The sequence below is a fragment of the Pinus tabuliformis genome, chromosome 9 (assembly GCF_031772625.1).
Source record: "Pinus tabuliformis cultivar Carrire ecotype Pingquan chromosome 9, CPIR1, whole genome shotgun sequence".
NCBI classification, from domain to species: Eukaryota; Viridiplantae; Streptophyta; class Pinopsida; order Pinales; family Pinaceae; genus Pinus; species Pinus tabuliformis.
The window spans coordinates 775,768,122-775,784,784 of record NC_142307.1 but is presented as its reverse complement, the minus strand read 5'-3'; positions in this window follow the sequence as shown (position 1 = coordinate 775,784,784).

Genomic DNA, 16,663 nt, shown 5'->3' with positions numbered 1-16,663 from the left:
TCCAGGGGAAAATCTCTGTGTATATGTGTTTTATGTGTTATGCTCTCGCATTGTTTAATTTTCTGTGATTTAGAATTCGTATGCAGGTAATTTCTATATGGGGTTAAAACCTAACATGCATATTTTCTTTTGATCTACCTCTTCATAAGATTTTCATTACTTGCACACCCTCACACTTTGATCTTCACCTCCTTATATATTTTTAGCCTTTTTCAAAACAACGGGTCAAAGCCATAGTTATGTCGATGGTATTCTTTGACGGGATCAATATTTTTTGTCACGCTCAGTACTATGGGCCAATACCATGGTAGGAACCTCTGGTATTCTTTAACCTCAATTTTCCATCCCATACGCACTTTTCCTTCCGTGAAACTGCGTGCATACGTATATGCTCCTTTTATGATGAGTACCTCGTGTATACACTACTTGGACTAGGGTAAACAATGTATACAACTTAAACCATTCTCTTTCCTTAATTTCTTGCTTCTGATCTATAATCCTTTGTCCCATCATCCTGTTCTTCTGTGCCATTACTCTTTTACCTCTGAATAGACCTATTAGAATGTGAGTTTCCATCATACATCACTTCTGAGCTGATTCCTCTGAACTTCCCTACATTTGTCACATTTGTAAAAATAACTGCCATGCATTTTGTCACATTCTGTTTATACCTTTATCAAGTAGTCCATTCATCAAATAGGTTGCTATCCAGGAAAACATGAACAATCTCCCTATCTATCAAAGACAAGACTAACAATCTCCCTATCTCAAACTTCTGATTCTGAGCTGTACACCTTTGACCATCATTCTGTTCCATCATTATGTCACCTCTAATATCATTGTTCCATCATTCTATCACCTCTAATCTGACCTGTAGATTCATCTAGTTACCATATACTTTTTTTGTTAAGAGTGAGTTTCCATCAAGGAAAACACGTGCATCATAGTTACAACACCTGTACAAGAGTAATATTTTCTCCTTCCAACTGTATAATATTTTTATAATTTTGTTTCAACGAAAGAGAGAGATCATGATCCTCTCTTGGAAAATCATCCACCTGTCGATGATTTTCCTGAAGAGAGCTATGCACCTTGGTATGTTGGTCTAGGTCTTGATGAAAAATTATAACTTCAAATATCTTCTCTATAATTTCTTCACTTGGAGTCTCCTTCTTCATCTTCAATTTAGACAACTCCATTTTCAATGATTATAGTTGTCCACCCAAGATTTCTCTTCCCATGACTACTTCAAAACTTCTTTCTAAGTCACCATTGTTTAAGTCCACTTGAAACTTAGCTATATCCACTTTACACTCTTCAATATTATTTTTTATATCCATGTACAAAAGATCATTGATGGGAAGGAATGTACTAAAAAACCCCACAAGGAAGCCCGGATTATAATTGTGGCATCCTCCTCATTGGAAACTTCTTCCTTGAATTTTGTGACTACACCCTCATCCCCACTTAACACTTCACTATCATTGGGATGTTCTACGACAGTTTCCAATAGTCCTATTTCTAAACTATCATCAATTCGCCTTAATATAACAATTCCAAACTGGAGGTCAAATTCAATTATGGCGGATTCAAACACATCTTCATGAACACAAAGTTCTATTTCCAACTTTTATTTGGAATCTTTCTCATCCTCACTACCATCCTTAGGATTATAATAGGAGTGTGGTTTTCCAAGGCTTCATTTACTCTTTCTCTTACTCTGTATGTAAGGTAAATTATAGGGGATATTCTTTTTCCGGTGACTATTTCTTGAAAACAAATAGCGCGACAAAACAAAAGATGCATTTACAAATTCTGGAAGGCATAATAACATATTATACTTCAAAAAAACAAAAAATAAAAAAAGGGAAAAATTTAGAGTTTCCCCTAATACAAAATATATTTAACAACTTTCATTCAAGTCCCATATTGTGTTAAACATGAGATACTCACAATAATGAATTGTCTACAATAGTAAAAAATTTAGTGATCTGCAATAATTCCTTTCAATTTCCCATCTTGTAGAAAGACACAGTTGCATGATAAGTTTCTCACTTACAAATTTCTCTTTTTCATTGTCTTCATTTGGAGATCAATCTTTGGAAAATGCCTTGGCACCTAGAATCAAGATTTGATAAGCTTTCTAGAGTTCCCCATTACTCCTTAGAATTCATCAACTTGCATCAATTCCATTCTATGTACATAGCAAATTCAAAAAGAGACCTATGTAAATCCTACCAATCTAGGTAGAAAATCTTGTAAACATAGAAATTCAGACAAAAGGCATGTTCAACCTCCATGATGGGTGTGATGATTCATCACCCAAATTTCTCTTGATGATTTGACTTAATCTAGGCTAAAATATTCCTTAAAATGCTTGATCTATTGAAAATGATGCCCAACGTCCCCTTGGAATGATTCAACGACTAGGTGGAGGGTTGACATACACAATGAGAGTGTTAATGTTCACTTAGTTATTGCTCAATCTTGGAAAAGTTGCCTAAGGTCTAGGAGGAGGGGACTCGATTTGCATGAGATGGCTAATGCCTTGCTTGATTTGGCTAGTATTTTGAGTGAGGAGGTTAGATGGAATTTGGATTGACCATTTTAGACCCCCCAACATTCATTTTTCTCCCCCACTGTTCCCATTTTTTACCTTGGACTCCAATGTATAGCTTGGACAACATGTCAAGTTAATCTAAGAGTCAATGACCTGCATTATCATGCATGAAAACACCAATGTTCCTCCTCTTTTGAACATGAAAAGGCTTGCATGGGTGATAGGAGGCCTTATGGCCAACATGAAATGTATAATATAGCACATGCAACATATTTTATTTGCCACCTTTATGTTCATAAAACATATGCCCATGTTGGCCTTCAGAGATGGGATTCACCTTGAGATGTCTTCTTTTTTCCAAAAATCAACGTGGCATATCAAGTCTGCCTCTTGCTGATCACGATGAGCCCTTGTTGAATTTTAGAGTGGGGACCTTGTGCATTGGAATCCATGACCTTGGGTAATGTCAAGATGCCCAAAATCAGAATAAAAACAGATATGTCTCCAGTCTTCCTTACTCATCAAAATGCAAATAAAAGTGAATAATTTGGTTACAGGTGCCCCTAATGGAAGGAGGGGTAACAAGCTCCATGTAAAGCACGAGTCGATTTACTTGGTTAGTTTAATCATTTAGGGATATATATCATAGTTTATTCTTGTTCATTTTCATTAGTATTTTGTCAAAAAACAACAAGCTTTATGTGCAAATTTTTGACATTTTTTGCAGAACAAGAAATGATTTTCAACTCATCAATTTTCATGCACGATAAAATATAAAAAATAGAATTTAATTCATGTTTTCTAGCACAGAAAATAATAAGAACAACTTGTTGTTCAACACTATTTTTACGCAATAATCGACAGTTTTCCTCATCTTAGTTGGCTTGGTTCGCATACCCATATTTATTGAGTAGTGATTGCATTGATTTCCTTATTTATCTAGTAGTTTAGAGTAATTTTATGCATGTTTACAACTTGCGGCTCCATACTATTTAGCAGAAAACAATATCTTTTCCCTTCTAATTTATAGTTTGCATAATTTTCCATGCTCTTTAGCACACTGTCTGCTTTCCACGTTTTCTAATTTATTTGTTTTCTAAAATATAGTGAATTCATGTTATTGATTTGAGATGCTTCTTTCCAGTGTTTATTTGTAGTTGACACCTTCACATAGGGACAAACCCTCTAAATTTACTATGCACCAACTTTGAAGCAATAGGAAGCAAGTGAGGTCGTTGTTTTATTTCCTATAGTTATCTGGACTTCACTTACATTTTCGAGGACATGAATTTCTCGATGATAACATGTCCCATTTAGCTTATTCTAGCCCTTGACAATAGGAAAACCACTTTTCAATAACACTTACCATCATCTAAATTTCTAATTTTTTATGCTGGGATGATTGGTTTTGCTACATAAACTGAGGAATACATAGGTGAGTAAAATACCTAGAATTTTTAACTTGTATTTTCTCAACTAGAAATAGAAAACTTGAAATATGGATCTGATAGCCTTATATGCCTAATTTAAGATAAATATATTTTTTATTACTTTGTCATATCTTATGATGGTACATAATTACCCCATTAGGTAAAATTTGAACTACTCATGTCTCCTTGTTTGGTATCCTTTGAACTTGTTGTTGCTTTTGAAGGCATGGAACGTGATATAGTCTTGCATTTAAATTGATTCTATGCTTGAAAGTTGAATGAGAGTGCCTATGTCTATAAGTTGCAGTTTCATTTTTGCTCACCCATGAAGTACTCGTGCTTGTGAACAACTTTCCTTCTGGTGTTTGAGGTCATTTTTTTGGTGCTACAGGCTAATCTGCATGACCCAAACACCATTGTATTGAAAAGTTCACAAGGGGAAACAAAATGAGTGGAGATATTGAAAAAGAGTTATTGAAGGCCTGAATCGGAGAGATGAAGGATATGTGGTAGTTTGAATTGACCCATAGACACGCTCGAGAGGACCTTCTAGAATCAGAACTGTTGGAGGTGAAAGAATGTCTTTTAAGTGTTGGGGAAAGAGAGAAAAATGAAGTGGATCATCTTCATCGGTGTGTCAAGAGTCGAAAGTACCATTAAACCTAAATACCAAGTTCTTGTACCAAATTGTGGAAGCCATAAACATGCATTTCTCTTAGATTAGACATAAAAAAAATCATAAAGGTTCACAAATATTGCCAAGGTTGGCATAAACAACACGTTTTTTTGGCTATGAATGTAGTATTTTGAGAATATTTCCATATGGTAGCTTCACTACCAACACCTAAGAGAATATGGCAAGCTAGAAATTTAATGTCCAAACAGTTTCACTGGGATAATTTGAACTATCCACAAGGATGGTATTTGTCTACATGATTAATTTGGACTTTCTCAATATTGTTGAGCAGCATGGTTTACTTCTCTCTTTTGCAGGGAAGTGATTAGTAAAGAAATTTTTTCAAGCATGAGATGATATGTGGGAGAAGAGAATAAAATAATACCCATCCTTCCAAGATTTTAATTGTTAACTTCAATTTTTTAGGTTGTTGACCTATTTGTTTCTACTACACTATAAGAGTTCATTCTGGAAGTCTGTTGGTTTAAGCATAGTAGAAAGGTTCATATTCAAATACAAATACCAGGGTAGATCCATGTTAATTGTAGATCTATCATGCACCAAGAGGGATCAAATAATTTATTGGTTACAATTATAAGTGCAATATAAAATGTCCATAATTCCAAGCTAAAGTGGGTCAGGAAGTGTCAAGGCATCTGCAAGCCTTATTGTTATGACACAAGTACTAACCTCTAGGGTGGTTGGTTCTTCATAAATTTTAGCAAATCAGGAGTCAAGGATCGCTTTCATTTTATTGGTTTCACTGATGGATGTTGTCGGGTCTACCACAAACCTGAAACAATAATCTATGTATCCTAGACTTGTTAAGTTGTCAGGTCATTTTTGGACTAGATTGTGCAAGTATAATTTGATTTTTGTTTGTCCCATAGGGTTTTATTTGGACTCTTGGAGACAAGTGGATGGTATGATGAGCTGGAAGGAGCATGTAAGATGTGATCCAATTGACAATATTATTTACCCTATGCAAAGATCATTGTTGCACAACCTTTCATGAGATGACAATTTCAACCAACATGCAAGAATTTCTAAATTTTAATTAGATTCGGCTATCCATATTTCTACTAGAATTGAATTTTTAGGAAAGATATATTATCTTCCACATGCAGCCAAAGTATATATGCTAACATTCCTTTCTTAAGTGTGATGGAGGTTCCAATGTGATCCATCTTTGGCTCTTGGATATATTGATCTCGATGTGAATGTATAATAGTTTTTGATGAAATATAAGTTGCATTTTCAACAAATGTGCATGTGTGTGTGTGTATAGTTACTTTGTCTAATAACCATAAGAATGACAAGAACAACTATTACTATTTGTGAATAAGATATTAAAAATGTATTACCATTAACCAGTAAAAGAATAGCTCTTGATGAACATACAAAAATATTCTTACCTTCACTTATCTAAGGTTCATACATTCGTGCCAAGAATAAAATTTCCTCTTCATTTTATTAATGGAAAAATAGAAGAACATAGATTCAATTTTTACAATCGATATAATTACCAAGCTTAAAAAGATATCATAACCAACAACATTAATCTATATTCCTTACTGATAAGATATCATCAAAGCCTCATTAATTTCATTAGAAAGCCCCATTTTGCATTGTGGGATATTTTCAATTTGCAAAGGTGTTGTTAACAAGAGTATCTTACAATAGTCTCCTTTGCTTCTTAATGGCCAATTTTGCTCCAAGCTCAAATGCCTAAGACGACTGACTTCGTTTCTTGATATTTAAATTGATTTGCCACTAATGATCCATCCTTTTAACTAGACACAATACACATTACCTTCATATGGCCATAAAAGTTGCTGCTTTATCAAATTATTTTAGCTTCCCACTATGATTTTCCATGAACACAGAAGAAAAAATACTTCCCCTGCTGTATTGGAAATAAACATGACATGTTACAAAAAATAGGATTCCAAAGGCCATATAGCCACACAAGTGATAGTGTCAAGCATCCTCTAATATAGAGATGATATAGTTATATTTTGTCAATCAAAAGTGCACACGTTAGCTCATATACATAAGATGATAGAACCTAACACTGTTTGAAATCCAATTGCATCTTTTGTCATTACCCCAGCTCATATACATTAGAAGTTAAAGCCTAAAACTGCTAGGAATCCAACGTGCATTTTTTTCCATTCTTATTTAAGGTCACACTAAGGTTTAGCACTAATTAATTAAGATATTATGGCATAGAAAACACCTAATAAATAAGTGGGTGAAAGGATAAAGAAAAAACTAAATAAGTAGAAAATCCTCTAAAAGAGAACAATTGCATACCTCTATTCCAACAATTCCCATGGAAATTCCAATCAATGCAAGCTTCAAAGTAGGTGCATCATTGACACCATCTCCAGTCATTTCCACCACTTTTCCAGCTTCTTTGAGAATTTGAATGATATCCTACTTATGCTTTGGCTCTACTTGAGAGAAAACTCGACCACCAGCTTTTTCCATGATTTAAATATGCTTATCCACAAACAATGCCATGAATTCTCTTCCAGTAAAACTTTTACCATTGAGATCCTCTTCTTCATAGAAGACACCAAATTCCTGACATATGGCTTCAACTGTGGAAATGTTATCACCAGTAATCACCATCACTTAAATACCTGCCTTTTTACAATCCTCTATTTCCTTGTGAACTTCTTCATGATGAGGATCATGTTAGTTTCAAGTAAGTCAATGTCAAGAGATTCACTTAAAAGAGTACAACATATTCACAACAATAGGAAGCATAACATAAACGTAGGGAAATAAAATGGGGAGAATTAAATAAAATAAGTCTGTGATAGGCCATAATTCAAATAGTACAACAAGTTAAATGTAAGAGAAAAAAATAGCCACAATAATCCAAAATGGCAGAACCTACTCTTAATCCAACTAGACCAGCAAAGATAAGGTCACTTTTGAAACTGGAATAATTGGTTGGGTCCAACACTTTCATATGAGTGGGATGCTTCTCTCCATAATAGTGATTAAGCTCTCCCAATTCATCCTTGTATGCCAAGCCCAAACAATGCAGAGCCTTTGAACTCATTTCGTGAAGCTTCATCAAGAATAATTCTCTCGATGCATGGTCCAATTCAACATTTTTTCATCTGCAAGTTGTTGAAAAGTGCTCCTTTCTCATAGAATTTCCACAAAACCCTGCAAAAAAGCTAGACATTGATATCACTGAACAAAGGTATCTTGAACTTTTTTTTTGGCAAAACTTACAACTTAAGAAAGGAAATGCAAAATTATCAACCCACTCGATATCCATGATCTTGATAACTTTTGAATATTATTTCCCATGTCTATATCATAATAGTTTTTCTATGATCATTCTCATGACAATATTTTCCAGGCATTATAAATATTCATATGAAGTAACATAGATATATCTAGATGTAAGAAATAATGGAAATTGAGAGATTACAGAAGCATGTCACACATTGGATAAACATAGTTTAATGTAGGATTGAAAAGGATGATGATAAAACATTTTTAGCAAATAAGAACCTTTGCTAAGAGAAAATTTTGTTGAGAAGGTTCCCTAACAATAACACTCATTGATTTCCGATAATGATCAAACTCCAACAAATCCAAACTCTTTTATCTTTGTATCCACCAATCACAGTTACCTATACAAAATAAAAAATGAACCTTAACAAGTTAGAAATATAACTCCAGTATACAATTCATTGTTGCAAAAAGATGAGAATGATAAATTCTAAATCAAATGACTAAACCAAAACATGGGCATAAGAAATAACGTAATTTTACTTTGATATTTTTGACAATGGCACTTTCATCACCTTCCTTCGTATATGGAACTCCCATCTATTCAACCAAGACCTTCATACAAGCAACGAGAAAGAAATAGGCAAGTTATGCTAGAACAACAAATGGCAGAAAAAATCACATGTTTTTTTTCTTCAAGTATCCACGAAGCATTATAAATCAAAATTCTATATCTCAATTGGGTGTCATCTATACTTCAGGGTGATTTTAGTATACCCTTCTAGTTACTACAAACTAGAGAATTCATTTAGTCCATTAATCCTCTACATAATGCTCTTAAGTGTGCCTGTTTTAGTACTTCCAAATTGACCTTGATAGTTTCAAATAGTAGAAGATGACATGACAACCAATATACAGATCAATAAATTATCTAAGTAATAACAGTCATAGCTACCTTGGTTGGCATTCTAGGAGCATAGAACTGGTGATCTTGATAAGATGTCCCTGCATCATTGAAAACGACAACAATTTCTACTAGAGTTTTCAAATTTGAAACCATATTATGTGCCAACCAATTTAATATGCTACCATCCTCAGCATTATATTTTGTTCCTTCATAATGGAGCTCTTGAAGTGAACCATCATTGTTCCATGAGACTATAAATTCAATGACTGACATATGATTAGTTGTAAGTGTTCCTAACTTATCAAAGAAAATTACTATTTTTGTAGCCCAATGTCTCCACACTAGGAAAATCTTACACACAATAACATTCCTTTTTTCCATCTTACAAGTCCAAAGAGTCAAACATGTAGTAATAACAACAAGAAAGCCCCCTAGTATAGGAACAACTTCCAGAGATACAAAAATATTAAAATAGTATGTACACTTCGTAAATGAGAATCACACATTTTTTGGCCAACAATCTATGACGTCCCATGAGAGAAAATGTTTGTACTTGATGATCCAAACAAGAGAAAAAACAAAAACAATCAATGTTGTCAACCTTTCACCAAATTCATCTAATTTCCTTTTCAAAGGCATATCAACACCTTCATAGAAGCTTCCTAAATTTGTGTCTAAATTTTACCTATTTATGTAGACATTCCAATGCTCACAAAAATGCAAGTACAACAACCATTGACAACTATAGTTCCTGAAAACACCGTGTAATATTTTGACTTCAACTCGTAGTCACTCATGGGAACAAAATATATTCTTTTAAGCATAGGAATGCTCTCTTCAGTCAGGGATATCTACTCCATCCTATAGGTCAATGTCTTGAGGGATGAAATTCACATGTTTGTGGGAACCTTGTCTCCCACCCTCAGTTCAACTATATCTCCTAGAACAAGTTCTCGCGTAGGAAAATCTAGACCATAACATCCATCTTTCAAGACCTTTGCTTGCTCAGATTTCATTTCTTTGAGATCTTCCAAATCCTTCTCATATTTACTCTCCTACCATATTCCAACAATGGAATTAAGGATGAGAATCAAGAGAATGATGAGGGGATCTACATATGTTGTTATAACTGCCTCAGATGACTCATCATCATGAAAGTAGGCAAGAAAAAATGAGATGCCAGCTGCCACTAGAAGTATTTTGATGAGTGTATCATCAAATTTCTCCAAAACTAGCTTCCATAAAGGTTTATCATTTTCTTTTTGTAGCTCATTCCATCCATACCTTTGATGTTGTTTCTCCACTTCATGAGAACTTAAACCTTTGTCTAAGTGCACATCATATTCTTTCAAGCATTGTTCCACAGTTTTGGACCAAGCAACAAATGGTTTTTCCTTCAAGAATTATGAACAGATGATCAAGTTCTGATTTGAAATGGATTGTTCTACCATTAACGGTTCTATAATTTGTTTGAAAAACTTTCAAGAAGCCTGATAACCTTTGACATAAGCTTCAACTAAAATTTTACATGCCAAGGTTGTTAGGGTGAAAATAAAGTTCAAATTTGATTTCAATGTACGCAACTTGAAACAACTTGTTCTACTGTCACCATGCCAATGAATTATGTTTCTAACATCAGGAAGCTAAAATCTCAACCAACAATAGACCTTAATATTCAAATTGACAAAAATGATAGCTCATAGATAAAATGTTTCCGATAAAAAAAGTTGTAATACAATGTGATAAGAAGATCATCACACCAATTATTTCAATGCAAGCAACAAGCAACTAAAAGCCCAACTATCATGGGATGATCACACTCATATTTGTTCACACATAAATAGAAATATTTATAAAATCAAACCCCTTTCAATAATGTTGTAACAAAACATGCCCAAGGACCAAAAGTTTGACCCATAAAATAATCATGAAAAACTAACCAATATGATCAACTTTTGCAAAGACAACTTCCCAAAAGAAAAAAATATAAAATTCAAGACACAAACTGTTACAAGCTCTTCTATACGATTCCAAACAGAATGTTCTAGTTTCAACAAGTTGACAATTTCTTAGTATAGTTTGTGTATCAAAACTTATTTTCAAAAACCAATTCTACAGACCTTAGAATCCATCCGAGAAATCCAATTATTGACAATGAAGACTCCAATTGCCAAAAAAATGCAACTCCAACAAGACCTGATGACTAATCAATTGTTAAAAAAAACAGAACAGTGCAATTTTAGGACAATATTGTTATGACTCATAAACCTTAATATCTTTTATATCTCAAATCATAAATTGATAAATATGTCCTTGAATAATACATCCCCAGGAAAGACCCATGCACTTCTCCTCATTCCAAGGATGGTTCCGAGTGTCGACATATGTCATAAGGTTTGTTGAACATAACCTCAAAGTTCATAATTTTGCAACCCTAAAAACAAAATTGAGGTTCGGTGAACCTAATCAAACCTTATTGCTATTGACTAAGTCCATGGCTCAAAACTCATAACCTTGTATCACAATTCAAACTTGTAATCAATCCTTGCAGTTTCCAAGTCCATGATAACATTTTTTTTATGTTTATTGATGTTGATTTCTTACTATTTTGTGTTATTATTTATTTTAGAATTTAATATATGTATATGTATATACATATATAGAAAATGTCTATAGACGACCCAATGGCGAACCTCATCCAAACCTCATCAAAAAATTCGAACTCTAATGGAACCTAATCATTGCCGAACTTGAACTTGAACCCAAACCATGTGACTTGGGTGTAAAGTGGTCCATGTAGATCATTGTATTCTAATTTGACAGGGATATCAAGTAAGGCGCACATCAGGAACCAGCTAGGGACTTGACCTTGAGACCTCCTACTTTCTATTCATAGTTCTCAAGCACTCAAGCTAACCCAAGGGGCTAATTGATAAACATGTCCTAAAACGAATGGACTCTAATTTGATATAATAGTTCTACAAATGTCTAATGCACAAATCATCCAAAATGCTAATGCAGAAGTATGGGAAAAACAAGCATCAAGGTGAGAAATGAATTAAAAATTTGATAACTTGGGTTACCTATGCTATCATCCCCCTTTGCACAAATGTGACCAATCTTGTATATATATGCAGAGATCTGAATCTTTTTCAAACAACAAACCTAAGGAAAAATCCCTTATAGAATAAAAACCCCCAAAATGGGTGATTCTCTCCTTATTTATACCTTGTCCATGCATAACTTCCTGCTAACCATAACAACAACCAACCAAATAGCACACTTATTTTTAACACATAATTCCATCCCATTGGTTGAAGGGAAAGTACCCCTAGGGTCCTTTGGGCTAAGACTCTACCAGACTGAAAATTGCTTATTCAAAGAAACACACACACAGCCATCATTTTTACTTTTAAGCAAATTCTAATGTTTAGGGTACGTACCTAAGGTCCTACGTTCGAGAAGGCCTTTAGGGTCCAAACTCTTCTTGGAGTTCCCTTCTTCTTCCTTCAATCTGCAAGACAAACAAATCAAAGAACACAACAGTACATGTACAGATATTTATGTATAAACCATCTTTATGCTATAAAGTTAGTTATAAAAATCTTTAAGTAACCACTTGCATAAGAATTCAAGACAAGAATCTCATAAGCATAAAGAAAGATTGTTTCGGGAACAAAGACGTGTTTCTTTATATATAAAGGCAAATAAAGTACATATATCGGAAAGATATCACCTGAACACCTTCAGCAGGCTCCAAGCAAAGCTTCCTCCCGGATTCGTTCCAGCCTCAAGCCTCCAACAAGAGCTCCTTCCAAGTCCTACTCAATGATGATATCAAGGATGAATGATCACCAAGACACATGGAAAAAAGGGTTTCCTATGCAAAATGGGGGAAGTGCAGAAAGCACCAAGGACTTCAGACCTGGTCTAAGGGAAAAATCTCAGCATAATAATCTTGCTCTCTTTTCTCTCTCTCCCCTTGGCCTTCCCTTTGATGTCTTTTTATACCCTCTCCAAAGTAGTTTTTTAGTTAGGAGTTAGTTGGGAACAGTTGGGCCACGGGCACTAACAGGTGATCCAGCAGGTAAAACCCGCGATCTCCGCCCGAAAAAGAGGAATTTATTATTTTTTAAGTGTTTTAATAGATACACGTGGTTGGGTATGACAGACCCGCGTGTACACGCGTTTAACTCAGGGCAATGTCGCGTATAGGGAATAAAACACTGTTTTTTAAATTTTTGGACCAGGTCTGGAAGGAGGGGTTGCCCTAGGCCATAAGTGCAGCATCACAAACCATAAGAGTGAGATTTGGAGCTATAACAGATGCCCCCTAATGTATGAGGTCAGAAGGGGAACATGATGGCCGAAATATATTAAGTAAGTACAAGGAAAGGAACTCTGCCGAAAAACCGAGGAGGACTTCACCAGAATTTAGCCTGCCAAGCCACCGAAAGGAGATCAGAAAGAAACACTGTCTGAGGTGGGCATACCCATGCTCAGGAAAAGTAAAGCATGTCCGCATATCAAGTACAAGCGGATCCACTAAGTATACAAGTATAAATGATTGGAAAATACATAATGGATCATCTGATCATAATGAGTAAGTACATGTCTGAATATCACATATAAGACTGTCAATGATGCTGAAAGATGCAACGGATCACTGAAATCAAAGACTGATCCCATAAGGTACCAACTGAACATGATGGAATAGGATGGTACTACACTACAAACTCAGGTGCCAGCATATAGAATGTCGCCATGATTGACTGCAACATATAAGGTGGAGTGGTATCAACTAGCAGCAACAGGAGCAACTGTCAAGTGAACCAATGAATGCTGATACAACCTGAGGTCTTCACCGACCGCCGTGGTATATTTCTACACCATGGGAATAAATGATCTGAAGTCGACCATGTGAGAAATCGTTTGATTATCGGTCATTGATGTATACAGTTAACAAACGCGAGACTACTCACCGATAATGATAATGAGCGTCAAGGTACCCAGTACAATCTAACAAGTGTGAATAGATGAGCTGAAGTCGAACACCTGTAAGAATCTATCGATCAGGAGACAATGATGGTTTCCCACTGTCGATAGCGAGGAATCTGCCACTAATGACTGCAAACCCCAAGGTACTGCCAAATGGACTCTAGATCTTTGCCCCAGAGCAATGAGTCGGAGTCGATAGGGAAAGATCCGCTAGAAGGAAGGCATTAAGGCATCCTCCATCAATCTAGCGCGAGTGTAACCCGTAGGCCAATAATGTGGAAGGAATCGGACGAAAAAGATGTAGTAACCCAACCGAAGTACGTTTCCGGCGTACACAAGATGTGGCTAGCGCACGGCAGAAACCCTCTGAACCAACCAATAATGAAAGCCGACACAGAGGCGAGGTATCCACCAATAGGGTCAAATGGAAACCAAGGTACTGCACGAATCCCAATGTGTGATAATGTATGCTGATGTCGAACACAAGGGAAACCACTCAGTCAAAGACCCATGATACTGATCGATGCTGAGCACAAGGTGACCTATCAATAATGAAAATAGGGCCAGGGTGCGGCTCTAGGCCTGTCCTCAGAGCAAGGTGTCGTCGTCGATAAGGACAAGACCCGCCAGAAAGAAGTCAATGGGGACCTTCTCAAACCGGCACGAGTAAAGGACCAATATAACTGATGTGATGATAGACATGACACTGACAACCAGGGATGGCCGACTGAAAAATGAGTCAAGAGACACCGCAGAAAGGCCGACTCAGGCTAACTTCCCTTGAACAAAAGCACGACTCAATGTGACTATGTGGCAGCATATGATGAATCTGTATAAGTTCGTCATGCAGGAGGCACGAACGAACCCTCCATATGATTGGAAGAGATAACCAATCGGGGGAGAACTGACTCGATAACAAGGTTATGGCTTACCTAAGTCAAACTAAATCCCACCCATGCGGAGGAGACTTTGTTTTGAGTGCTTTGTTCAAGGGCGACACGACTGACTCTAGCTGCCAACAATAAATGGAAATAATGTCCCTGTTCCCGCTCTTTTTTGGAATATTTAATTTTTTTGTCTTTTTCTGATAAGCCGGAAAAAGAATAAAAGAATGCTATGGTACAGTGGAAAGAACGAGTGTCGGTGAAACAGATGATCTAGTTCCTGGGAAAGGAACGTTCCTATGCTCAATGCAGGGAGGTGAAAAACTGGTCAGTGACACTCAGAGGTAAGTTCCTTCCACGGATCTGGGTATGTCAAGCTGCAGAAGTCAAGGGTATGCAAGGTTGATTTTGCAGACGTCATGGTCAAAAGTTGGCTTAAACACGAGTCCAAGTGAAGCCGGCTATAGGCCAAAAGGTGCAAATGGTCAACATGCAATGCAGAAGTACAACTCAACACACATAGGAGCCTCTAGGGTATAAGGCCAGAACGAAGCGAAGAAGCAAAGAAGAATGAGTCTTCAACGCATAAGTCGTGGCGGGACTACAGAGGACTCCCGAGCCTACTCAAAACGAATCAGCATGGGCAACAAATGTCAGTGAGGTGCTAACTAGAATGCCCATGTAAAAGGATGGCTCGACCATCATGTCATGATTTAAAGAATCGGCGAGTGAAAATGGCTTACGAACCATACCATGATGGGGTCGACCCTACGGCAGATGTATCGGTCAAATGGAGGCTAGTATACATAATGCAACGGAAAAATGGTGTCCCTAACCTATATGCCAGTGAGAACACGATACCTGCCATGACGGGTCAGCAGTCATGGAACCGTCTCGAATCGTCGAAAAATGTCCAAAATGTCCTGAAAAACAACCCAATCTCGACATTCCAAGCTCCCAAGTTAAAAGTGACATGAAACCAAACAAAATAAAATTTTGAAAAAAATTTGCATTTTCAAAACTTATAAAAAGAAATTTTGGACTTACCATTTTCACCGTTTGACTTGGAGAGCAAAAATTGTGGAGCAAAAGGAGCAAACTTCCCCGTGACTTATTCAACCGTTCAAACTTGCCGAAAACTTCCAAGTAAGCACTAAACTTGTCTCGCAATTGATTGCGATAGTTTTTAGGAAGTTTAATTAATGTTTCACCGTTAGACTTTTGCAAAAAATTGCTCTGCGGCGTACACACGGGTTGGCTGTATATAACTCGCGTATACGATGGCCCTACACGCGACTGTATACAAGGGAACCCGCGTGTGCGCAGCAAACAAATTTTATACACAAAACTAACGGATGAAAATGATTTTTTCTTCCAGGATGACTCTCACATGGCGTGAAAGAGAGCACTCAGTCGTAGATAATGAAGTTATGAACAATGATGAGGCATTAGACGCCCTGCGGGGATGCAGATTGTTAAAATTCTTCAAGTTGCCAAATATGAAAGCAAACGTGCGTCTGCTCGAGAGACTCATTGATTATTGGGATGTCGAGGAAGAAGCTTTTGTGATTGATCAGATGCCACTCAGGGTAGAAGTGGAAGATATATATTTCATCACGGGCCTTTCCCGAAGGGGAGAGGTAGTAAACTCCCGGGGCAGGACCCGGAATAGTCTTAGTGTAGACGACTATGTTCACATTTACTGCCCAGGTCATCAGAAGGTCGGGAGCCAGATCTCTATCCCACACGTGGAGAGTTTGTCACTGCGGATAATCTTGTTCACCATAGCTCGAGTGAACGGATCATCCTCACTACATCAGGCATCACGGGTCAACATGAGCGTAGCAGTGGACTGTCTCACCACGGTGTTTGACTGGTGTACTCCTCTACTTGCCAACATGAAGGAACATCTTGCTTCTATCAGGAGGGGACAGACCAAGAACTTTG